Source organism: Rattus norvegicus, chromosome 1 (assembly GCF_021556685.1).
Source record: "Rattus norvegicus strain SHRSP/BbbUtx chromosome 1, alternate assembly SHRSP_T2T, whole genome shotgun sequence".
Lineage (NCBI taxonomy): Eukaryota > Metazoa > Chordata > Mammalia > Rodentia > Muridae > Rattus > Rattus norvegicus.
Genome location: NC_141534.1, coordinates 64627654 through 64652305, shown reverse-complemented (window position 1 = coordinate 64652305; position 24652 = coordinate 64627654). Strand labels below are relative to the sequence as shown.

Here is a 24652-nt window from a genome sequence, read left to right as displayed (position 1 = left end):
ATTGAAGTCCTATAACCTCAGTATAACAGAGGCCATACTGGGCTCTCTTCAAATTTTCATCGAAGAAATTTGTTTATTACTTTTTAATTTAGCCTCAGGTAGGTTTTTAGGATGTGGGCTGAAGGAAGCCACATTTTTGTAAAAGCATCATACAAATTATACCAGGCCAGTTACAAATATTATTGCCTTCTGAATCCCCTTGTCCTGTGCTTCCACATTCTGGATAGGTCTTGGCACTCCTGACTCCCAAGCTCCTGCCAGTATACCCCATTAAACTCTTCTTAGAGCACTGGGCCACTTCTAGTTCAAAGTTGTGAATTCTTGCATATTTTCCAAAACAAGTAACAAGCACAAACTGGCATGGTCAGGTATCACACAGCTCTATTACATCCCCTTCGGCATTAGTTACCTTTGTATTTCTGTGACAGAAATGACATGAGCACAGCAAACTATAAAACATGTAGGCGATTAGTGATCCTATTTCACAGACCACCAGTTACCATAGGTTAAGTTCCATGACTACAGGGCACGGTGGAAGGAGCAGGAAGCAGAGGACTCACATCTGGAATCACAAGTACAAAGCAGAGAGTGCACAGGGAGTGGTGCAGAGCACTAAAACCTCAAAGCCCAGCCCCACTGGCATTCTTTCTCCAGCAAGGGCACACCTCCTGAGTCTTCCCAAACAGAGTCACCAACTGGGAAAGGAGTACGCAAATGCCCGAGACAGTGGAGGATAGCTCATGCAAAATGTCATGATGATTCAGGAATTTGAATCAGTAACAGAGAGAACCTTCACTCTGGGTCAATGTGTGTTGCTGCAAAGCCAGCAAGCTGCTCTCCCTCCTCTTGAACATAAGATGTGGATTAAGTACAAATGTAAACAAGCATCTCCATGGAAAATCAACAGCCCTGTTAATCTGGTCATACTTATAGGATAAGTCCAGAGGTGCTGGATACTGAAATCACAGAAGAAGCCAACACAAACTCAAACCGTTTAGTCTATAGGAATAAAAATACCAAAGAAGCCAAAATGGGTAACGATATGGAGCAAACACTCACTCACTCAGCAGATAAAATTACACCTAGCCCTTACTCACAGACCTACTTCATAAACAGTGTACATTCTGCTGGTACCTACTCAACACAATCCTAAATGCTGCAATCAAACCAAATGGTTTCTTACTTTGTTGAGTATGACTTAAAAACACTGAAGTACTCTGAAGGAGGTTAATGGAATCTTCTCAGGGCCTGGGGAAGATGGATGAGGGAGTACAGATTAACAAAGCAACACAACCCAATTTCCCCAAGCGCAAGCAGAAACCGGCCTGATGTCAGTTGCCAATTCCTGAGGGTTTAAGAGAAGCCTACAGACTGGAAGGACTGAGGTAGGTGAGATTAAAGTACAGTTACACTGAATGCTCACTTGAGGAATGGGAAGGGTAGCAACTGGAAAGTGCTCGGTGTGTGTGTGTGTGTGTGTGTGTGTGTGTGTGTGTGTGTGTGTGTGTGTGTTCCATGCATGTGTTTCTGTGTGAGTGTGGTTGGGTTGTTGCTGTTGTGTGCTTAATTTGAGACAGAGTGTTACCACAAACTGAAGCTGTCCTAAAACTCACCCTGTACACAAGGGTGGTTTGGACAGTAAAGAGACCTTCTCTCTCATGAAAGGGGGATTAATGATGTGTAGCACAAGCTTTGTGTGAATGTAAATTTCAAAATCTGAAGATTTTATAAATCTCCTTTGGCTTGCTTTAACAATGCTGGTGATTATAGCAATACATGATACACTGAGGACAGAACAGAATATATAGTGTGAGCTTTTGAGATGGTTCAGAGGTGAAAGGAATAGCTGATGATCTGAGTTTAGTTCCAGAGGCACTGTTAATAATCAAACACAAATGTAGCCGACTTTTATCCTGTGTAAAAATCAGTCAGGGCATCCAGTCATCTAAAGTCTGGAAGCTGGGGAAGGGAACATGGAAAATGAATATCCTAGTAAGAGCACCATTGGAAGGGGAAGCCCTGGGTCCTGCTAAGACTGAACCCCCAGTGAACTAGATTGTTGGGAGGAGGGCGACAAGGGGGGCAGGATGGGGAGGAGGGAAGGGGATGTTTGCACGGAAACTGGGAAAGGGAATACTGGAAATGTATATAAAAATTACTCAAGTTAATATATATATACACTGAGGTCAACCCTAGATAGGGCATAGAGCAATCCATACATCATGGGATTCAACGGGGTGTTTTATGAAAGAGCTATTTCCCAGGAGCACACCTGTGTGTCAAGGCCTCCCTTCCAGCTAGGCCTTTGGATCTCCAGTGCTAAACACTGTCTCTTCCTTTGCAGAAGTGAAACATAATAAAAATTCACACTTCACAGTACAGTGAATAGCAGTAATCGCGAAAGGTGTAAATAGAACCGATGAGTACCAGAGTATGTGGATTGATGTTATATGAAATGTGTGTGGTTCCCGTGCAGTATCCTCTTCCATGTTCCTACATACTGAGCAACGACCCTGTACAATTTCTCTCTAGACAGAACCATCTGGAATTCACTCACTGAGGGACTTATGCCCTGGAGTGGCAGCTACAGGTAGGACTTGTGCAACCATGTCACGAAGCGAAGAGACAGAGATGCATGGATTAAATGGAGAGAAGCAGATTGGAATGGTGGAGAGGCTAACCTGCCAACAACTCCAAACCCCCAGCAGGATGACAATGGAGAACAGCGAGCAGTTTCCCAGCCAGCCTCACTCTCCATAGCCAGACTTCTTCCAGTCCTTCCATTTTCCCAAGGAAAGAAAAGTTCAAAAAGCAGGGACAGGGTAAGAAAAACTGCTCTACTCCCAGGAGCCAAGGGCAAACCCCCTGGCACCTCCCTGTCTGAGCCCATAAGCAGAGACAGCCCAGTCCTGGGATCATCTCTAGAGGCTCAGGGACCCAGGCAGATGAGCCCTTGAATCACAAAGGGTTCCACTACAGCATTCTATGGGTGTCAGTCCTGAGTCCCTGAGCCTGAGGTGCTCTGCACAGCTATTCAGAGAAGCCTTCTCCTGATCTCTGTACAAAGATCTCTGTGTTGGATGTCAGAGGAGAGTGTCCACCCAGCATGGGTTGGGGCTCTGGCCCTCTAATCTGTTGGTCCATGTTAACTTCTCCACAGAGAAAGCTTATGAGCTTTGCTGATGCATCCATTTGGCGTTTGGGGGATTCAAACTCAAGTCTCTGCCTAGTCCTGCAGCTTTGTCTCTGGTGTTTGATGATAACCTAGAGCCTTTCTGAGGACTTATGAACAGTGTCCTCTTGATGGGTCAGTTTAGAAACAGCTTTGTCTTTAAAAAAAGAAAACTATACCATCAGTTTGAGGCTAATCCTTCAGAATTCAAAGATAACGTGACACCCTGAGTGTATACATGAGGACTTTAAAGCAGGATGCAGAGTAAACATTCAAAACAGAGAACTATGGACAGCTAAACATCTTACAGGGTTTTATTTCTAACACCATAAAGTCTTTCCATAGCCCATAGAAGCCACAGTCTCAGAGTCCTTCCCAACCATGTCTTGACAGGTCCTATTGTGACCTCATGAGGAGCGATTGTGAGGCGGCCCAGCAAACACATATTAACCTGTTGCCAGGCCTGGAATTCTTTGAGTGCTTTGAGAGGAGGTGTGGAGTGGAGCCCTCTGCGACTTGGTTGTATCTAGTGAGCTGTGTGTGGTTGTGTCGAATTTTACTGTACTGTGTATATGTGTATGTATCAGTGTGTGTAAGAGAGTGTGTGTTGACAGATTGGCCTGTGTGTGAGTGCGTGTACACTTTTGCCTGTGTGTTTGTCAGTATATGTAGGAGTGTGTGAGTTTACAGGTTTGTATGTGTGTATGTGTTTGTATGTGTGTATGTCTTCTTGTGCGTATGTGTATCCCTGTGTGTATGTGTGTATGTGTCTGACATGTGTTTTTCCAGCTTTGCTTGTGTGTAAGTATGCGTGTTTTGTGTGAATCTGGGTGTTTGTAAGAGTTTGTGTGAGTATAAGTTCACTTCTGTGTAGTTCTGTGTGTGTGCCTGTGTGTGTGCCTGTGCCTGTGTGAGTGCCTGTGTGTGTATGTGTGTGTGTGTGTGTGTGTGTGTCTGTGTGTGCACGTGCCCATCCCCTTTTGCCCCTTGTATCTATATTACCTGCACCTCAGTGCAAGAGAGTGTAGAGGCCAGAAGTCACCCCGGCTGCTGTTCCTGAGGTAGGTTCTCAACCTTATTTTCAAGACAGGCTCTCTCACTGGCCTGCAGCTGCCCAAGTATCTGGGCTGGCTGACCAGTCGCTCCCAGGCATTTGGTATGCCAACCCCATAATATCAGTTTAAAGGCCTATGGAGATGGCTGGCTGCCTATTTCTTGATTGATTGATTTTTGGATGACTTCAAGAGAAAGAATTAGGTCACATATTGCCACGCCACTGGCTATTTCCTTATTGGGGTTTTGTTTTTTGTTTTATTTATTTATTTATTTACTATGGATTGCTGGTTTCATTTTTTAGTGGTTTTTATGTTCTTACATGCTATATTACTGCTTTGATTATTTACGGTTCTGCATTCGGATGATTAACTCTATCTCCATTTTCTTCTTTTTTTTTTTATTAACTTGAGTATTTCTTATATACATTTCGAGTGTTATTCCCTTTCCAGGTTTCCGGGCAAACATTCCCCTCCCCCCTCCCCTTCCTTATGGGTGTTCCCCTCCCAACCCTCCCCCCATTGCCGCCCTCCCCCCATAGACTAGTTCACTGGGGGTTCAGTCTTAGCAGGACCCAGGGCTTCCCCTTCCACTGGTGCTCTTACTAGGATATTCATTGCTACCTATGGGGTCAGAGTCCAGGGTCAGTCCATGTATAGTCTTTAGGTAGTGGCTTAGTCCCTGGAAGCTCTGGTTGCTTGGCATTGTTGTACTTTTGGGGTCTCGAGCCCCTTCAAGCTCTTCCAGTTCTTTCTCTGATTCCTTCAATAGCGGACCTATTCTCAGTTCAGTGGTTTGCTGCTGGCATTCGCCTCTATATTTGCTGTATTCTGGCTGTGTCTCTCAGGAGCGATCTACATCCGGCTCCTGTCGGTCTGCACTTCTTTGCTTCATCCATCTTGTCTAATTGGGTGGCTGTATATGTATGGGCCACATGTGGGGCAGGCTCTGAATGGGTGTTCCTTCAGTCTCTGTTTTAATCTTTGCCTCTCCCTTCCCTGCCAAGGGTATTCTTTTTCCTCATTTAAAGAAGGAGTGAAGCATTCACATTTTGATCATCCGTCTTGAGTTTCGTTTGTTCTAGGGATCTAGGGTAATTCAAGCATTTGGGCTAATAGCCACTTATCAATGAGTGCATACCATGTATGTCTTTCTGTGATTGGGATAGCTCACTCAGTATGATATTTTCCAGTTCCAACCATTTGCCTACGAATTGCATAAACTCGTTGTTTTTGATAGCTGAGTAATATTCCATTGTGTAGATGTACCACATTTTCTGTATCCATTCCTCTGTTGAAGGGCATCTGGGTTCTTTCCAGCTTCTGGCTATTATAAATAAGGCTGCGATGAACATAGTGGAGCACGTGTCTCTTTTATATTTGAGGCTTCTTTTGGGTATATGCCCAAGAGAGGTATAGCTGGAACCTCAGGCAGTTCAATGTCCAATTTTCTGAGGAACGTCCAGACTGATTTCCAGAATGGTTTTACCAGTCTGCAATCCCACCAACAATGGAGGAGTGTTCCTCTTTCTCCACATCCTCGCCAGCATCTGCTGTCACCTGAGTTTTTGATCTTAGCCAATCGCACTGGTGTGAGGTGAAATCTCAGGGTTGTTTTGATTTGCATTTCCCTTATGACTAAAGATGTTGAACATTTCTTTAGGTGTTTCTCAGCCATTCGGCATTCCTCAGCTGTGAATTCTTTGTTTAGCTCTGAATCCCATTTTTAATAGGGTTATTTGTTTCCCTGCGGTCTAATTTCTTGAGTTCTTTGTATATTTTGGATATAAGGCCTCTATCTGTTGTAGGATTGGTAAAGATCTTTTCGCAATCTGTTGGTTGCCGTTTTGTCCTAACCACAGTGTCCTTTGCCTTACAGAAGCTTTGCAGTTTTATGAGATCCCATTTGTCGATTCTTGATCTTAGAGCATGAGCCATTGGTGTTTTGTTCAGGAAATTTTTTCCAGTGCCCATGTGTTCCAGATGCTTCCCTAGTTTTTCTTCTATTAGTTTGAGTGTGTCTGGTTTGATGTGGAGGTCCTTGATCCACTTGGACTTAAGCTTTGTACAGGGTGATAAGCATGGATCGATCTGCATTCTTCTACATGTTGCCCTCCAGTTGAACCAGCACCATTTGCTGAAAATGCTATCTTTTTTCCATTGGATGGTATTGGCTCCTTTGTCAAAGTTCAAGTGACCATAGGTGTGTGGGTTCATTTCTGGGTCTTCAATTCTATTCCATTGGTCTATCTGTCTGTCTCTGTACCAATACCATGCAGTTTTTATCACTATTGCTCTGTAATACTGCTTGAGTTCAGGGATAGTGATTCCCCCTGAAGTTCTTTTATTGTTGAGGATAGCTTTAGCTATCCTGTGTTTTTTGTTATTCCAGATGAATTTGCAAATTGTTCTGTCTAACTCTTTGAAGAATTGGATTGGTATTTTGATGGGGATTGCATTGAATCTGTAGATTGCTTTTGGTAAAATGGCCATTTTTACTATATTAATCCTGCCAATCCATGAGCATGGGAGATCTTTCCATCTTCTGAGGTCTTCTTCAATTTCTTTCCTCAGTGTCTTGAAGTTCTTATTGTACAGATCTTTTACTTGCTTGGTTAAAGTCACACCGAGGTACTTTATATTATTTGGGTCTATTATGAAGGGTGTCGTTTCCCTAATTTCTTTCTCGGCTAGTTTCTCTTTTTGTAGAGGAAGGCTACTGATTTATTTGAGCTAATTTTATACCCAGCTACTTTGCTGAAGTTGTTTATCAGCTTTAGTAGTTCTCTGGTGGTACTTTTGGGATCACTTAGATATACTATCATGTCATCTGCAAATAGTTATATTTTGACCTCTTCTTTTCCGATCTGTATCCCTTTGATCTCCTTTTGTTGTCTGATTGCTCTGGCTAGAACTTCAAGAACTATATTGAATAAGTAGGGAGAGAGTGGGCAGCCTTGTCTAGTACCTGATTTTAGTGGGATTGCTTCAAGTTTCTCTCCATTTAGTTTAATGTTAGCAACTGGTTTGCTGTATATGGCTTTTACTATGTTTAGGTATGGGCCTTGAATTCCTATTCTTTCCAGGACTTTTATCATGAAGGGGTGTTGAATTTTGTCAAATGCTTTCTCAGCATCTAATGAAATGATCATGTGGTTCTGTTCTTTCAGTTTGTTTATATGATGGATCACGTTGATGGTTTTCCGTATATTAAACCATCCCTGCATGCCTGGGATGAAGCCTACTTGATCATGGTGGATGATTGTTTTGATGTGCTCTTGAATTCGGTTTGCCAGAATTTTATTGAGTATTTTTGCGTCAATATTCATAAGGGAAATTGGTCTGAAGTTCTCTTTCTTTGTTGTGTCTTTGTGTGGTTTAGGTATAAGAGTAATTGTGGCTTCGTAGAAGGAATTCGGTAGGGCTCCATCTGTTTCAATTTTGTGGAATTATCAAATTTGGATAATATTGGTATGAGGTCTTCTATGAAGGTTTGATAGAATTCTGCACTAAACCCGTCTGGACCTGGGCTCTTTTTGGTTGGGAGACCTTTAATGACTGCTTCTATTTCCTTAGGAGTTATGGGGTTGTTTAACTGGTTTATCTGTTCCTGATTTAACCTCGATACCTGGTATCTGTCTAGGAAATTGTCCATTTCCTGAAGATTTTCAAATTTTTTTGAATATAGGTTTTTATAGTAAGATCTGATGATTTTTTGAATTTCCTCCGAATCTGTAGTTATGTCTCCCTTTTCATTTCTGATTTTGTTAATTTGGACACACTCTCTGTGTCCTCTCGTTAGTCTGGCTAAGGGTTTATCTATCTTGTTGATTTTCTCAAAGAACCAACTTTTGGTTCTGTTGATTCTTTCTATGGTCCTTTTTGTTTCTACTTGGTTGATTTCATCTCTGAGTTTGATTAATTCCTGCCTTCTACTCCTCCTGGGTGTATTTGCTTCTTTTTGTTCTAGAGCTTTTAGGTGTGCTGTCAAGCTGCTGACATATGCTCTTTCCTGTTTCTTTCTGCAGGCACTCAGCGCTATGAGTTTTCCTCTTAGCACAGTTTTCATTGTGTCCCATAAGTTTGAGTATGTTGTATCTTCATTTTCATTAAATTCTAAAAAGTTTTTAATTTCTTTCTTTATTTCTTCCTTGACCAGGTTATCATTGAGTAGAGCATTGTTCAATTTCCACGTATATGTGGGCATTCTTCCCTTATTGTTATTGAAGACCAGTTTTAGGCCGTGGTGGTCCGATAGCACATATGGGATTATTTCTATCTTTCTCTACCTGTTGAGGCCCGTTTTTTGACCAATTATATGGTCAATTTTGGAGAAAGTACCATGAGGAGTTGAGAAGAAGGTATATCCTTTTGCTTTAGGATAGAATGTTCTATAAATATCCGTTAAGTCCATTTGGCTCATGACTTTTCTTAGTCTGTCTACATCACTGTTTAATTTCTGTTTCCATGATCTGTCCATTGATGAGAGTGGGGTGTTCAAATCTCCCACTTTTATTGTGTGAGGTGCAATGTGTGTTTTGAGCTTTAGTAAGGTTTCTTTTACGTATGTAGGTGCCCTTGTATTTGGGGCATAGATATTTAGGATTGAGAGTTCATCTTGGTTGATTTTTCCTTTGATGAATATGAAGTGTCCTTCCTTATCTTTTTTGATGACTTTTAGTTGGAAATTGATTTTATTTGATATTAGAATGGCTACTCCAGCTTGCTTCTTCTGACCATTTGCTTGGAAAGTTGTTTTCCAGCCTTTCACTCTGAGGTAGTGTCTGTCTTTGTCTCTGAGGTGTGTTTCCTGTAGGCAGCAGAATGCAGGGTCCTCGTTGCGTATCCAGTTTGTTAATCTATGTCTTTTTATTGGGGAGTTGAGGCCATTGATATTGAGAGATATTAAGGAATAGTGATTATTGCTTCCCGTTATATTCATATTTGGATGTGAGGTTATGTTTGTGTGCTTTCATTCTCTTTGTTTTGTTGCCAAGACGATTAGTTTCTTGCTTCTTCTAGGGTATAGCTTGCCTCCTTATGTTGGGCTTTACCATTTATTATCCTTTGTAGTGCTGGATTTGTAGAAAGATATTGTGTAAATTTGGTTTTGTCATGGAATATCTTGGTTTCTCCATCAATGTTAATTGAGAGTTTTGCTGGATACAGTAACCTGGGCTGGCATTTGTGTTCTCTTAGGGTCTGTATAACATCAGTCCAGGATCTTCTGGCCTTCATAGTTTCTGGCGAGAAGTCTGGTGTGATTCTGATAGGTCTCCCTTTATATGTTACTTGACCTTTTTCCCTCACTGCTTTTAATATTCTTTCTTTATTTTGTGCGTTTGGTGTTTTGACAATTATGTGACGGGAGGTGTTTCTTTTCTGGTCCAATCTGTTTGGAGTTCTGTAGGCTTCTTGTATGTCTATGGGTATCTCTTTTTTTAGGTTAGGGAAGTTTTCTTCTATGATTTTGTTGAAGATATTTACTGGTCCTTTGAGCTGGTAGTCTTCACTCTCTTCTATACCTATTATCCTTAGGTTTGATCTTCTCATTGAGTCCTGGATTTCCTGTATGTTTTGGACCAGTAGCTTTTTCCGCTTTACATTATCTTTGACAGTTGAGTCAATGATTTCTATGGAATCTTCTGCTCCTGAGATTCTCTCTTCCATCTCTTGTATTCTGTTGGTGAAGCTTGTATCTACAGCTCCTTGTCTCTTCTTTTGGTTTTCTATATCCAGGGTTGTTTCCATGTGTTCTTTCTTGATTGCTTCTATTTCCATTTTTAATTCCTTCAACTGTTTGATTGTGTTTTCCTGGAATTCTTTCAGGGATTTCTGTGTCTCCTCTCTATGGGCTTCTACTTGTTTATTTATGTTTTCCTGGAATTCTTTCAGGGATTTTTGTATCTCCTCTCTATTGTCTTCTACTTGTTTATTTATGTTTTCCTGGAATTCTTTCAGGGATTTTTGCGATTCTTTCAGGCATTTTTGCAATTCCTCTCTGTAGGCTTCTACTTGTTCTCTAACGGAGTTCTTCATGTCTTTCTTGAAGTCCTCCAGCATCATGATCAAATATGATTTTGAAACTAGATCTTGCTTTTCTGGTGTGTTTGGATATTCCATGTTTGTTTTGGTGGGAGAATTGGGCTCCGATGATGGCATGTAGTCTTGGTTTCTGTTGCTTGGATTCCTGCGCTTGCCTCTCGCCATCAGATTATCTCTAGTGTTACTTTGTTCTGCTATTTCTGACAGTGGCTGGACTGTCCTATAAGCCTGTGTGTCAGGAGTGCTGTAGACCTGTTTTCCTCTCTTTCAGTCAGTTATGGGGACAGAGTGTTCTGCTTTCGGGCGTGTAGTTTCTCCTCTCTACAGGTCTTCAGCTGTTCCTGTGGGCCTGTGTCTTGAGTTCACCAGGCAGCTTTCTTGCAGCAGAAAATTTGGTCTTACCTGTGGTCCCGAGTCTCAGGTTCGCTCGTGGGGTGCTGCCCAGGGGCTCTCTGCAGCGGCAGCAACCAGGAAGACCTGTGCCACCCCTTCCGGGGGCTTCAGTGCACCAGGGTTCCAGATGGTCTGTGGCTTTTTCCTCTGGCGTCCGAGATGTGTGTGCAGGGAGCAGTCTCTTCTGGTTTCCCAGGCTTGTCTGCCTCTCTGAAGGTTTAGCTCTCCCTCCCACGGGATTTGGGTGCAGAGAACTGTTTATCCTGTCTGTTTCCTTCAGGGTCCAGCGGTGTCTCTGGCAGGTGTCCTGCTGCTCCTGGGCCCTCCCCCACGGGAGCCCAGAGGCCTTATACAGTTTCCTCTTGGGCCAGGGATGTGGGCAGGGGTGAGCAGTGTTGGTGGTCTCTTCCGCTCTGCAGCCTCAGGAGTGCCCACCTGACCAGGCGGTTGGGTCTCTCTCTCACCGGGTCTGGCTATCTCCATTTTCAATGTCCTGCGGTTTCATCCTTTTACATTATTCCTGTTTCTCTATTTATTGAGTACAAGCAATCATTGGCTTAGACTTGACACAAATTTGCCCTTTGTGACACTTTGACTCTTCGGCCTTTGTTTAAGGTTTACTGTTCACTGATATTTAACTGCCTTATTCCTTGTGGTTGGTTAATTTTAATTTTCAGTATTTTGCTCTGGAGAGTTGTGGATTTTTGTGGATCACTAGGTCCTGAAATTCAATGGAGTTTTCCCTTAAGTGTTGGCTTTTTATATTTGTTTGTTTTGTCTTATACTAATTCTTTCTCCTCTCGTTTCTTTCATCTGTTTTTTTTTTTCTTCAATGAACATCTATTCATAGTTTTGACCATCTTTGGCCGCTCAATCCTATTGTAGTATGACGATTTTTATTTTCATCATTGCATTTAGTATGTGTGTGCTCTTGGCTTTCTCTTTTGGGGTTGGTTATTTGGGTGGCTTTTACTTATGACTCTTCATATTTTCCCCTTAACTTTTTCATAATTTTGCTCTATTTTTCTAGTCTAGTTTTTACTTTGTCTTTGTTTGTTTTTTTTCTTTTTCTTTTGTTTGTTTCTTTTAGGTACCACAAGTGTAATTTTAGCTCCTATATTGCTCCATCTTTTTCATTATTTGATTCCATTTTTGTTATTTTTAGGTAGCATTAGTACTGATAAAATGCCTACAGAGACTGAGGAGGAGTTACCAACCCCTACACCGGAGCCCAGTATCTCTGAGGAGGGCAACTTCCATTCCCAATACCAAGTATTGGGGACAATTGGGCAAGGGGGCAACGCCAAAGTCCTCCTGGCCCACCACCGGCTCACAGGAACCCCGGTGGCTGTCAAAGTTCTGCGAAAGGACAAGCAGTGGTTCCAGCCAGCCATGATGGAAGCAAACATAATGAGAAAGATCAACCACCCCAACATAGTGTCTCTCATACAAGTTATTTAAAAGGAAACGAGAATATACCTCATAATGGAGCTGGTGGAAGGCCAAGAACTCTACCAGTACATCAGAGAGTCAGGGCACATAGAGGAGGATGAGGCCCGGCAAATATTTGAACAGATATTGTCAGCAGTGAGCTAATGCCATGGAAAGGGGATTGTTCACCGAGACCTCAAACTGGACAATATAATGATTGATAAAAACAAAAAGGTCAAAGTCATCGACTTTGGGCTTAGCACCCAATTTCAACCTGGAAAAATGCTAAACCACCACTGCGGCACGTACTCCTTTGGTTCCCCTGAACTCCTCCTTGGCCATCGGTATGACGGGCCGAAGAATGATATGTGGATTATAGGAGTGGTCTTGTACTGTATGGTAGTGGGAAAGCTCCCATTTGATTCAGTGATCATCCAAGAACTGCAAAGACAAGTAGTGGCAGGGGTATATCCTGCTCCCTGTGGGGTTTCAAAAGAACTGGAGGACCTCCTTAGTAAATTACTGAGGGTAAATCCCAACTTTAGACCAACAGCAAGAAAGGCGATGAAACACCCTTGGTTCAAAGAACACTGGAACGGATTGATAGGTCCCTATGAAGAAATGCTTCCCCTCACACCAGACCTGGCCATTTTGGATGCCATGAAAAGCATTGGATTCCAAGCCTCTGTAGTAAAACACTCTTTAAAACAAAGAAAATATAATGAGGAAATGGCAACTTATTTCTTTCTACAAAAGCAGGCTCTCCAGGGGGATGGCTGCACAGCCCAGGCACAGCAAGTGAGTCCCGTTGCAGCACCATTCCCTAGCCTTGATCCTGCTGCTGCTTTTAGATTAGAACCAAAGAGGAGTGGAAGCCTGCCAGTCCTTGGCACCTTGCGGGTGTCATCCTCCCATGGTCACGTATCTCACTATGGCCAGAATGCTCATCCAAAAGGAGGCAAAAGATCCACTGTGGCTGGTCGTCTCAGGCCTCTACCGATGACACCTACACAGGACCACTATCACAAATGTGCCGTGAGTGTCCCATGCATTCAAACAACAAGCATCTTCACTGAGAAGAGTAGCAATAAGGAAATCAAAGAAGACAACCCACTCTCCCACAGAGCCCCACTTGAGGATAAGCCCATCCCCAGCAGGGTCCGGCACAGAGGTTTTAAGGGGTGGACCAGGAATATAGCAAATGCCCTGATAAAGCTGTGTTGCTGCATGCCAAGGAGAAAGAAACCTCGCCTGGGGCAGAACAGAATCTCCCCCCAGAAATGAGCCACAGGGAGAGTCCAGAGAACAAGCAGCAGGCATAGCCCAGGTACCTTTGTGCTTTGTCCTTTTCAGTTTGCTCTATGCTGGTCCTTCCTCTTTCTCTGGTTTCCATTTTCCCCACAATTCTTACCTTGTATCTGCTCTAAGATCTTTATGAGGTTTCCCCAACACCAAGCCTTCTCCCTCTTCTTGATTTCTTCTCCTCCCAGCAGGGACCCAATACGATTGATGAGTTCCACACTCTACAGAGTTTTCTAGTTGGCCCATCCCTTCAGATGGACTCCAGCTCCCCCTTAGGCCAATAGCACCCACAGGGTGAGGACAAGAGGTTCATGGGCTCATGGACTCCTCCAGGGGCTACTGATCTTTTCACATGTGGTCATCAATCACAAGTGCTGCAGAGCAGAGTCTTATTTTTTCAAATGTAACATCCCATTCCATTAAGCCTCAAAACTAATTAACAAGGTTTGTCATTGAATAAGTATCAACAACCTAGTTTGTGGGTTATAGTTGATGGTCAGAATCCTGCATGCATGCATATTATTTTGCATACTGGTTTTTTTTGTTCCTAAGACCTAGTGATGTATTGAATTTTATAGGTTGTAGTTCTAAATGGTTTCTTTCAAAGACCTCCACTGAGAAGTAGAAAAAAGAAGTTATAATATAGTAAGGCAAATCAAAGCCCCAAATGGTAAGCTAAGAATTCTACCTCACTGTCTTTTTTGCTTGGAATAAATTGTCTTGTCTATTTCACAGTGTCATCTGGAAATTCTTTCATGTCCTCAGTATAAACAGTAGGTGATTTCAGACACATGGCAATGGAAAAGACACCAGCAGAAACTACAGCAGCAACAGGAGTAGCAACAATAGCAGAAGCAGCATTAGGCACAGCAGCAGCAGGAGGAGGAGAACGAGGAGGGTAGGAGGAGGAGGAGGAGGAAGATGAAGAGAGGAGGAGAAAGAAGAGGAGGAGGAGGAAGAGAAGGAAGAGGAGGAGAAAGAGGAGGACGAAGAGCAGGGGGAATATTTTGATTCCCTGTCCCCGTGAGAATTGCTGATGACTACTTCTGGACACAGATATCATGCTGAGAACTGTTTATCAAAATGATTTAACAGAATATTAATTTTCATAGAAGACATGTCAATGTTCCTAAGGGCATGCAGCCCGGGAAAAGAGAGCAAGATGGCAGAGGCAAGCAGTGTGGAATGTTCTTACTGAGGAAGACCTTCTCAAAGCTGATGATGTAATAGGTATGAAGGAGCATTTCATGGGAGTCACGGTCCCATGCCCCTGTGTCAGGGCACACAGAGCTCCTAGCCTTGCATCCTGCGTGAGAGGGGTCCTGGAATATTCCCTGATACCAACAGGGTCCTGGATTGCATGGTTCCCCCTCAGTTATGGTCCTCCCTGTGCCTCATGGGGTACGCAGCTTCTATGGGATGAACTTATATCAGTGATTAACTGGAGCTGGACCACAACCACACCACAGGCAAGCCCTGGACACTGAGGACATTAAGAGCAGCAGACAACATCTCCTCCACTGCTTCTGACTCTGCTCCACAAGGCAAGGCAGCTCCCACACAGCAGGCATCCAGCCTAACTCCCAGCAGGGAGAGTGTGAGATGTCTGTGGATGAGCCCACAGGGACTACAGGATTCTGTGGGAAGACATCTGGTAGCTTCTGGAGCAGCTGCAGCAGCCAGGACACATGAACTACAGTGGAGGTGAGCTATAAGAACAGGTAGCAAAGAGCCTGATCTGGCCAATGCTGATCTGAATCCCTGAGGACAGGCTGGAATGGTCACTCAGGGCTATTAGAGTGAAGGCCAGCCAAGGGCATACAATGTGTCACTAACATTCTCAAAGTCTTGTACAGGAAATAAACCACTGGCCTTGACCAGTAAAGTTGAGTCCAGACTCATGGGCTACAGGATAGCAGATTGAACTGAGTCTGAATTCCCATGAGTATGACCTCTGGCTGATCCCTAGGCTCAGTATAGATGAGCATGAGAAGGCACCATTGCTGTGTTTGCAGGAGTAGCAGAGAGCTCAGAATACATGACCCACTCCTAACCCAGACTGGAGCCACTCTGGGGAGGAGATGGCATCATTTGAGAGATGGGCTTATGCGGGACACTGTGCTCTGGTTTGTGGCACATACAGCTCCTGTCTTTCTTGCTGACAGTTCAGATCCTCAGCTGGCCTCATCACGGACAGTCCCATGAGGAGTGGGTGTTTGGTTCCTGCTTCACAGTTAGGGCAGGAACAAGCCCAGACGCAGTGAGTAAGGACAGTGCTTCTGTCTTGACCCAGCTTCCTTGTCCTCCCCCCTCCCCCAACTCATATCAGGAGCCACCCAGAGACCTTCATAGGAGTGTGGGTCATGTTAATCGGAATGCACAGCTGGAGATTAAATTCTGGGTAAGGTCTCCATACAGCCCTGGTGGCTCCCACACCCTGCCTACCTAAGTTTTCCCAACTGGGTCCTCAAGGTCGTGGAGAATCTTCTACAGGCTGCCATGAAGATACAGCCAGTTTCTTGGTAACATTGTGTTTAGCAGAGGTTCTCTGCTTCAGGCACAGAGCCTTCCAGTGAGAGGGTTTGCTGAGTAGCACACCAGGACCAGAAAAGTGTAGAGCCCTCCAGTGGTAGACATGAAGTACTGCAGGAGTTTATTTCCTGATTTCTTCACATCTACCTTGTTCTAAAGGCTTTTTGTCAGACACATAGGGACCTAAGAAACTTGAGTTTGCAACCCCATAGGGAACCCAGGACACTAAAACATCAGCCCTGTTAAACGTCGGCAGAGGACAGTCTGGGATCTATGTTTGTAGAATGGCTCTAGAGTAGAATGAAGACTGATTGACCAGCCAGTCAAGGAGAGTTAGGGACAGTTAGAGACTTGGAGGAGAGCATGAGCGGCAGACACAGCAGAGTCCAGGCCAACAGTGGAACCAGTTCAGTTAATAGAGACGCATATGCCCTCCCAAAAGGCTATCAGCTTAAGGCACTGCACTGAAGACCTGACCCAATAACATGCCCAATTTACCCATCACCCACCTGTGGCTTGTGTAGGGTCCTCAGGGTAGATCCTAAAGTCCATCATGGCTGAAAGGCAAAAGTTTGCACATCATTGCAATGTGGAGGCTACTCTCTGCTGATGGGACCCACACAGTCTGTGAAAAAGTTTGCTTAAGTGAAAGTTGGCCGTCCTTGAACTCTCTGGTCTTCCAGGGTAGTTTGTGTTGACCACATGCAGAGTCATTCCTGAAAAACATAAGTGCCAAAATTCAACAATAGGGAGAGAATCCTGTGCCAGATGGAATCCTTCAGGCCAGTGCGGATTTAGAGACATCCTATGCCATGGCATGGAGGCTCCCAAGGACTTCTAGGATCAATGTGAGCCATACAAGAGCCCACAGTCCATCCTGGGAGAACATTAAAGTATCTGGAATTATCAGGGACCCTAAGGTAGGTTTGTCAGGATATGGAGCTGATGCATGGTGGGATGCTTGGAGGATACAGCCTAAGGCAACGTAGAGGAAAGTGTGTTATGAGAGCTAAGACAGAGCAACCACACAGTCTGAGAACAAGTTTGCTTAAGTGCAATTTGGCCGTCCTTGAACTCTCTGTTCTTCCAGGGTAGGATGGCCTATCGGGCCCAGGACAGAGCGACTATGCCAGAATTACAATGGTCTGTAATAGAGATGGAGAAGGTGTCAGGATGGGACTTGGGCAGTGGATGGAGCTCTATGACTGCAAAGCCTGCCTAGGCTCCAAGGACCCAGAGCTGGCTGCTTCAGGAAGTCCTAGATTACAACTCTGCAGTTCCTCTTCCCAGGTCTTGCTTTTAACTACTGGACGCAACACAAAGCCTCCCTTGCAGGCTTACCAGAGCATGAAAATGAAATGGCCACCTCCTGTAACAAGAAAGACTTCTAGAAGAGGAAGGAGACATCAATACATTCACAAAACCTTCAACTCGAAATCTGTCTTGCCAATAAGTGTGCAGGGATAAAGGTAAAGCAGATATTGAGGGACCAACCAATCAATGACTGACACAAAGTGAGATCTGTCTCATGTGACAGACACAACCTCTGACGCTATTTATGATATTCTTTCTGATTTACTTGCAGACAGATAAAAGTAGCACACCTGTCTCCAGAGGCTTCACTCAGCAGCTGAAAGCCACAGCCAATCCTCAGATGGAGCTCGGGAAGTCTTGTGGAAGAGTGGGGGAGAGTGCCAAGCAAACTGGTTGGGTTAAAACACTACAAGAAGTCCCCTACAGTCAGATACCTTGGACCATGGAGTATGCTAGAGCCTGTGCAACCAACCCCAGAGCCGGGTTAGCTATCTGCCGTTGGTCTCCATGTGGGTCATCTGACAAGTAGATCCAGGACTGTCTGTCTGTGTTGCCTGCATTGGATCTGTTCCCCATACCCGGACTGCCTGATTGTAAATCTGTGGGGCAGAATGTGCTCGGTCCACCTGGGACTAGAAGTCCCGGGGTGGTGTGGTACCCAAGGGACTCTCCCCTTGTCTTAAGAGAAGGGAGAGCATTATGGTAGAAAGGATTTTAAGGTGGGACTGGGAAGGGAAGAGGGAGAGTGACTGGGATCAGGATGTAACCTGAATAAAGAAGAAATTATTGGAACTAAAAAAGTTAGCCTGGAAAATGGAAAGATTGGTAAGTGGCTAAGAGCACTGAATGCTCTTCCAGAGGTCCTGAGTTCAAATCCCAGCAAACACATGGAGGCTCACAAATGTCTCTAATGACATCTGATGCCCTCTCTGGTCTTTCTAAATACAGCTACCCTGTACGTATGTATAACGAATGATTGAATGAATGAAAGAATGAATAAATAAATAAATAAATAAATAATTAAATAAATACATTTTACCCTGTCTTAGTTATCAGGCAATGAATAAAGTGTCGAGAAAATGTTCAAAACCATGTCATGGATTGCCTGGATCTTTTAGATCTGCAGGAAACATCTCAAGGAAGAACAAGAGAGGGTGGAGAAGAATGTAGAAGGGTTTGATCCCTGAAGTTCCTCAGTGTCCACTAGCACAGCACTTGTCTTTGGGAGGTGACATCTTTCACTCTTCCAGACTGTCTCACCAATCAGAATTACAAGCTCTGTGGATTAACCTGTAAGAAGGACAGTTGCTCTTGGGCCAATATGGAGGTTCCTGACCTCTCAGCAAGCTCACTGCTGCCTTTTGAGGTCTCTGGAGGGTGAGCAAAATGAAGACACACAGAGTAGCCTCAGGTTGAGTCAGCCAGGCCCAGGGGGCTCAGTGGTGTCTCTCAGATTCCCAGGCCTTCCCTGAGATTGAACACTCTACACAGTGTAAGAGGATTAGGGGATAACCAGGAAATGCAGTTGCTCAGGTGTCTGGCTCTGTAGGAGGGAAATAAATCACAGTGGGAAGCTTCAGGACAGTCAGGTGACCTGAGCCCTCCACAGAGTCTAAGTCCAGACTCACAGACATTCATCTGTCCACAAGTCTCCTAAACACAGGCCTTGTCTGACCTGCAGTCCAGAGTATGTTATCGTACAGTGTCCCTTAGAGAGAGGACATACTTTCCAGTTAGGCCTCTTCTGTGTCACACTGAGACTGGGTTTGTTGTACAGGTGATGCAGATGGGGACTGGACACAAGTGGCAGTCTATCACAGATCATGCAATAAGTAAATACATAAATAAATAAATAAATAAACAAACAAATAAATAAATAAATAAATACCCACTTATCTCACTGCCTGCAATCCTCATTGTCACCACAAGGGAGCGCTGCTTTGACCTTCTCAGAAAGAAAAGCTGACTTCCCTCAGGGAAATGGATGGATGGATGGATGGATGGATGGATAGACAGATAAGTGATTTGACTTAATCAGTTTCTTCCAGTCCTACTTTTCTGAGCTAAACACCTTGGACATGGCTGCTGCAATTGCTTGTTCTACATTTCTGCTTTCTTTGGCTGTTCATTGAAGGGAGCCCCCTTAGAATCTGCTCCTCTAAATAAAGGCCCATCTGTGGAATGTATAGTTTCTCAGTTAGGAGCTGAGGGATTCTTGGAAGGACTTCCCAAAATCCCCTCTGGGGCAGTTGCCAGTGTCCTCTACTTCAGACAGCAGCTGCATGAAGCAAACATACACCTGTCTGAACATTCCAGCTTGGGTGCACGTCACAGTGCACCTGCCCCAGGGTCCCTGTCAGTTGCACATGCCACAGGGCCACTACTACAAGATCCCTTCCCCAGGACTCCTGCCCCATTGCATCTCCCCCAGGATCCCTGCTCTGTTGTAACTGAACAAGGGTCCCTGCCCGGTTGTTCCTGGCTCAGGGTTCCTACTTAGTTTTACCTGCCCCAACGACCCTGTCCCACTGCACCAGCCTCAGGGATCCTGTCCCATTGTGCCCACCATGCTGCACTTTCCTGAGAGTACCTACTAACTGTCCCGAGGTGGCATTTTTCAAAATCTAATTCAAAGATCTTGCCAGTCAGAACCCATTGTCTTTAGTAACACCAAGTAGATGTTTGCAGGGCTTCCTCACCTACATTTAATCAATCCCTTCTCTCAGTTGTCCATGTGGAAGCAAAGAAACTAGCAGCAGAACATGGATTATTCATCCAGGATATCAGCACCCCTAGAATTCTCATGAGATGGGCTGCTGTGACTGTGATACAGGGGTGGCAGGGAGGCTTTGACACTGAACAAGCCCAGAGTGCTGACCCTGCTCACATGTGTGCCAGCACCTTAGCCTACCTCTAGATGTCCTAAACTCTGAGAGGAGGAAGGAGATCTTCCTACATAGAAGATGTTCTCTGAATCTCTGCTGGCCAAGGTCAAGCCAGAGTGTTTGAACATGCCAGTTCCAGCCCCTGAGGGTTCTCTGCCTGCCTGGTGTTTTGTTGTGCTTTACGTATGGCACGGTGAAGATGTGGTCCATACTAGGAATATCTTTGTAGACAACTGCCCTGGGTTCCCATGCTTAAATTCAATTAGGGACTGACAGGGACCTAAATACCAACAAGACAGTGCCAAGACCATGAGTTCCAAAATCAAGAGCAAATGGGGCCTTGATGCTATCCTGTGCTGGTCTGACAGGAGTCAGCACACACAATTCTCCTGCACATCCAATGCCCCTTGGAAAAATCCTCTGTCAAGGGCAGGTGATGCCTCATGAGAATGAACTGTCAGCGTAGGACAAGACACTTGGGACTACTGTCCTGAACTCACCAGTCTCAGAAGAATGGGCTTTGAAAAGTTTTCAGAACACAGGATAGGGGTGTGTAAGCAAGTGCAGGTAATCCTTGGGAAACACATAGTTCCTGAGGAGGTTCTGAGAGCTGTTGGATCCAATCCTGGAAAAGGCAGCATTGTGTTCAGGGGGGTAAGAAAGCAGGAGCCTGCTGATGTTTTCACAGTATTGCATGGGAACAGTAACAATGCCCATAGGAGCAGGATGTCCTAGCACTCTCAGATCAAGCAGACAGCCTAGAGCCTATTAGGCCCATATCCCAAGAGAATGCCGCTCATGTGTGAAGCTTCTATAGCCAGGAAGCTGAAGCAGGGAACATCGACATTGTCTCAGTTAGGGGTTTACTGCTGAGAACAGACACACCATGACCAATGCAGCTCTTATGAGGACAACATTAATGGACACAGGATTGCAGGTTCAGAGACTCAGTCCAGTATCATCAAGCTGGGAGCATGGCAGCATCCAGGCAGTCATGGTGCCAGAGTATGTGGGAGGTCTACATATTCATCTGAAGCCTGCTTGGGGAAGATTGGCTTGCATGTGGATAGGAAAAGGGTTTTAAATCCCATGCCCACAGTGACACACCTACTTTAACAAGACCACGCCTCCTAATATTGCCACTCCCTGAGCTAAGCATATACAAACCATCATAGACATCTTGCAGGAGGGTGGTACTGTTCTATCAGAGAGAAGCCTCTGCTCCAGTTAATATATTGAGGTCAACCCTGGATAGGGCCCAGAGCCCTCCACACATCCTGGGACTCAGGGAGGCATCCTATGAAAGAGCTTTTTCCTGAAAGGACACATGGGTGTTAAGGCCTCCCTTCCAGCCAGGCTATAGGGAGTCTCCAATGCTAAACTCTGTCTCTTTGCAGAAGTGAAACAATAAAAATTCACCCTTCACAGTACAGTGAATAGCAAAAATGATGAAAGGTGTAAATAGAACCAATTAGTACCTGAGCATGAGGATTGGTTTTATATGAAATGTGGGTGGGTGCAGTGCAGTATCCTGCTCCATGTACCTACATGTTCAGTAACTACCCTGTTCGATGCTGCTTTACAGAGAACCATCTGGAATCCATTCACTGAGGGACTCCATCCCTGGATGGAAGCTACAGGTGGGACTTTTGTATCCAGGTCTCCCAGCCCTGGGACAGGGATGCATGGATAAAGTGGAGAGAAGCAGACTGGAATGGTGCAGAGGTTATCCTGCCAACAACCCCAAGCCCCCAGCTGCATGATAATGTAGAATAGTGAGCAGTTTCCCAGACAGCCTCACTCCCCAAAGACAGACTTCTTCCAGTCCCTCCTTATGCCAAGGGAAAGAAAATCAAAAAAAGCAGGAGCACGGAAAGAAAAATTGCACTACTCCCAGGAGCCAAGGACAAGCCCCCTCCCATTCTCTGATCTGACCCCATAACCATCCACAGCCAAGTCCTGGGCTCATCTCTAGAGGCACATGGACCCAGGCAGATGAGCCCTTGAATCACAATCGGCTCCTCAAAAGCATCCTATGGGTGTCAGTCCTGAGTCCATGAATCGGAGGTGCTCTGCACAGCTATTCAGAGAAGCCTTCTCTTGATCTCTGTCAAAGATCTCTGTGTTGGATGTCAGAGGAGAGTGTCCACCCAGTATCAGTCCTGGGACTGTGGCCCTCTAATATGTTAGCCCATGTGAACCTCCCAACAGAGCGCCACCTCTCCTTGTGCAACTCCTCCTTGATCGCCTTCTATAGGAAGATATTTAGAGTCCCTTGCACGAGGCAGGGAAAATGGCACAGAGCTGAGGTTGGTAGACAAAGCTGGGAACACATCAAATATTGAGTTGGTGTGAGGCTCCCTAAGCCATGCTTGGGCCGGTCTGTGCCAGCGATCCCATAAGTCCCTTTGATTCTCCCCATGTACACAGCAAGAACCAATTGCCAGGCCTACCCTCTGCCCATAGCAAAGGGAGATTGGGACTTGGATTCCAACCTTGGCCATTATTGTAATACCTGACCTTGTAGCCCTTGCTCCCTTTGGGGCTCAACAGTCCCCCCAAATGTAGACAGCAATGTCTAGATGGTGTTCACAGCTTTTCTTGCCTGAAACTGTGCTGTGTTTGATACTACAAACCAGGAAGTAGGGACTTGAACTTGAGATCACTGACTCAGGCTAGGGAGGACTCCAGGGCACCTGAGCTCAGCTGCAAAGGCAGAAGCTGAACCACAGTGAGCAGAGGTGGCACATTTTCCTGTTTCTTTCCTTTTCTGCTCTCAGGTCTTTCAATGAACTCAACAGATGAGGATCTTTCCTCCCAGGCTTAGTGTCTGCAGCCATGAGGGTCCTCTCCAGGGGATTCAAAACCCCAGAAGAGTCTTCAGAAGGAAAGCGCTACATACTGCTCTGCCCCCAGCACTCTGAGAAACAGAGACCCTTTCTGGGCTTGGGCCAGTCAGTGCTCAATAGTTAGCTTCTGGCTGCACTGGCTGCTCACAAATAACACAGCTGCCTGGGTCCTGTGACCTGGCTCTCACAGACTGTGATTGAGAATTTATTTCAACTGTGTCAGCACAGCCACTCTGTTCCTTCTGGTCCCAAGTTGCACAGAGCTCCTTTTCCTCATACACGCCTGTTCCATCACTGGACCTTAATATTTAAAGTGAGCCCTACACTCAGGATGGACTTGGTTTTCTATACATCATGCCAACCTCTGTGTGAGAGGAAGTGTCTGCATGTGTATGCATACCCCCTTATGTGCCTAGGTGTCCATGCATACCACTACCCCATGTCCTGTCAGAGGCCATCCTCTGGTCAGGTCCTCACGCCTGCATGTCAGACCACCTGTCTTCAAGCCCCAACCCCTCCCCACACCACAGATGCTGAGCTTGTGGGCTTTGCTGATGCATCCAACATTGATGGGGGTTTTGGGGATTCAAACTCAAGTCCTCACCCTTGGGAGGCAAGTGCTCTGCCTATCCCTGCAGCTTTGTCTCAGGTGTTTGATGATAACCTAGAGCCTTTCTGAGGATTTATGAGAACAGTGTCATCTTGATGGGTCAGTTTAGAAACACAGCTTTGTCTTTTTTCATTTTTTAAAATCTGTACCATCAGTTTGAGGCTAATCATTCAGAATTCAAAGAAAAAGTGACACAGCGAGCATAGACATGAGGACTTTAAAGCAGGGGGCACAGCAAATATTCAAAACAGAGAACTGAGGAGAGGTAAACATCTTACAGGCTTTGATTTCTAAAAGCCTAGTCTCTCCATAGCCCACAGAAGCCAGAGCCTTGAAGCCCTTCCCAACCATGTCATGACAGGTCCTATTGTGACCTCATGAGGAGCGACTGTGAGGAGGTCCAGCCAACAGATGTTAAGCTGTAGCCAGGCCTGGATTTCTTTGAGTGCTTTGAGAGTAGGTGTGGAGTGGAGCCCTCTGCGACTTGGTTTTATCTAGTGAGCTGTGTGTGGTTGTATCGGATTTTACTGTACTGTGTATATGTGTATGTGTCTATGTGTGTAGGATGATGTGTGTTGACAGATTTGCTTGTGTGTGACTGTGTGTACACTTTCGCCCGTGTTTGTCAGTATATGTAGGAGTGTGTGAGTTTACAGGTTTGTGTGTATGTGTTTGTATGTGTGTACGTTTTCTTGTGCATGTGTGTGTCCCTGTGTGTATGTTTGTGTGTGTCTGTGATGTGCGTTTTTATTGGTGTGCTTGTGTGTAAGTATGTGTGTACCTGTTCATATGTGATTGGGTTTTGTGTGAATCTGGGTGTTTGTAAGAGTTTGTCTGTGTGAGTATAAGTACACTTTTGTGTATTTCTGTGTGTGCTTCTGTGTGTGCCTGTGTGTGTGTGTGTGTGTGTGTGTGTGTGTGTGTGTGTGTGTACACACGTTCCCATCCCCTTTTGCCCCTTCTTGTATCTATATTACCTTCACCTCAGTGCAAGCGAGTGTAGAGGCCAGAAGTCAGCCCGGGCTCCTGTTCCTAAGGTAGGTCATCAACCTCATTTTCAAGACAGG

The 24652-nt window shown here is 45.0% G+C and overlaps 1 pseudogene; it reads left to right on the top strand.

The window, feature by feature from the left end:
* The first annotated feature begins 12306 nt into the window (after positions 1–12306).
* LOC148007147 (sperm motility kinase Y pseudogene) lies at positions 12307–13377 on the top strand (annotated as a pseudogene).
* Positions 13378–24652: the final 11275 nt, after the last annotated feature.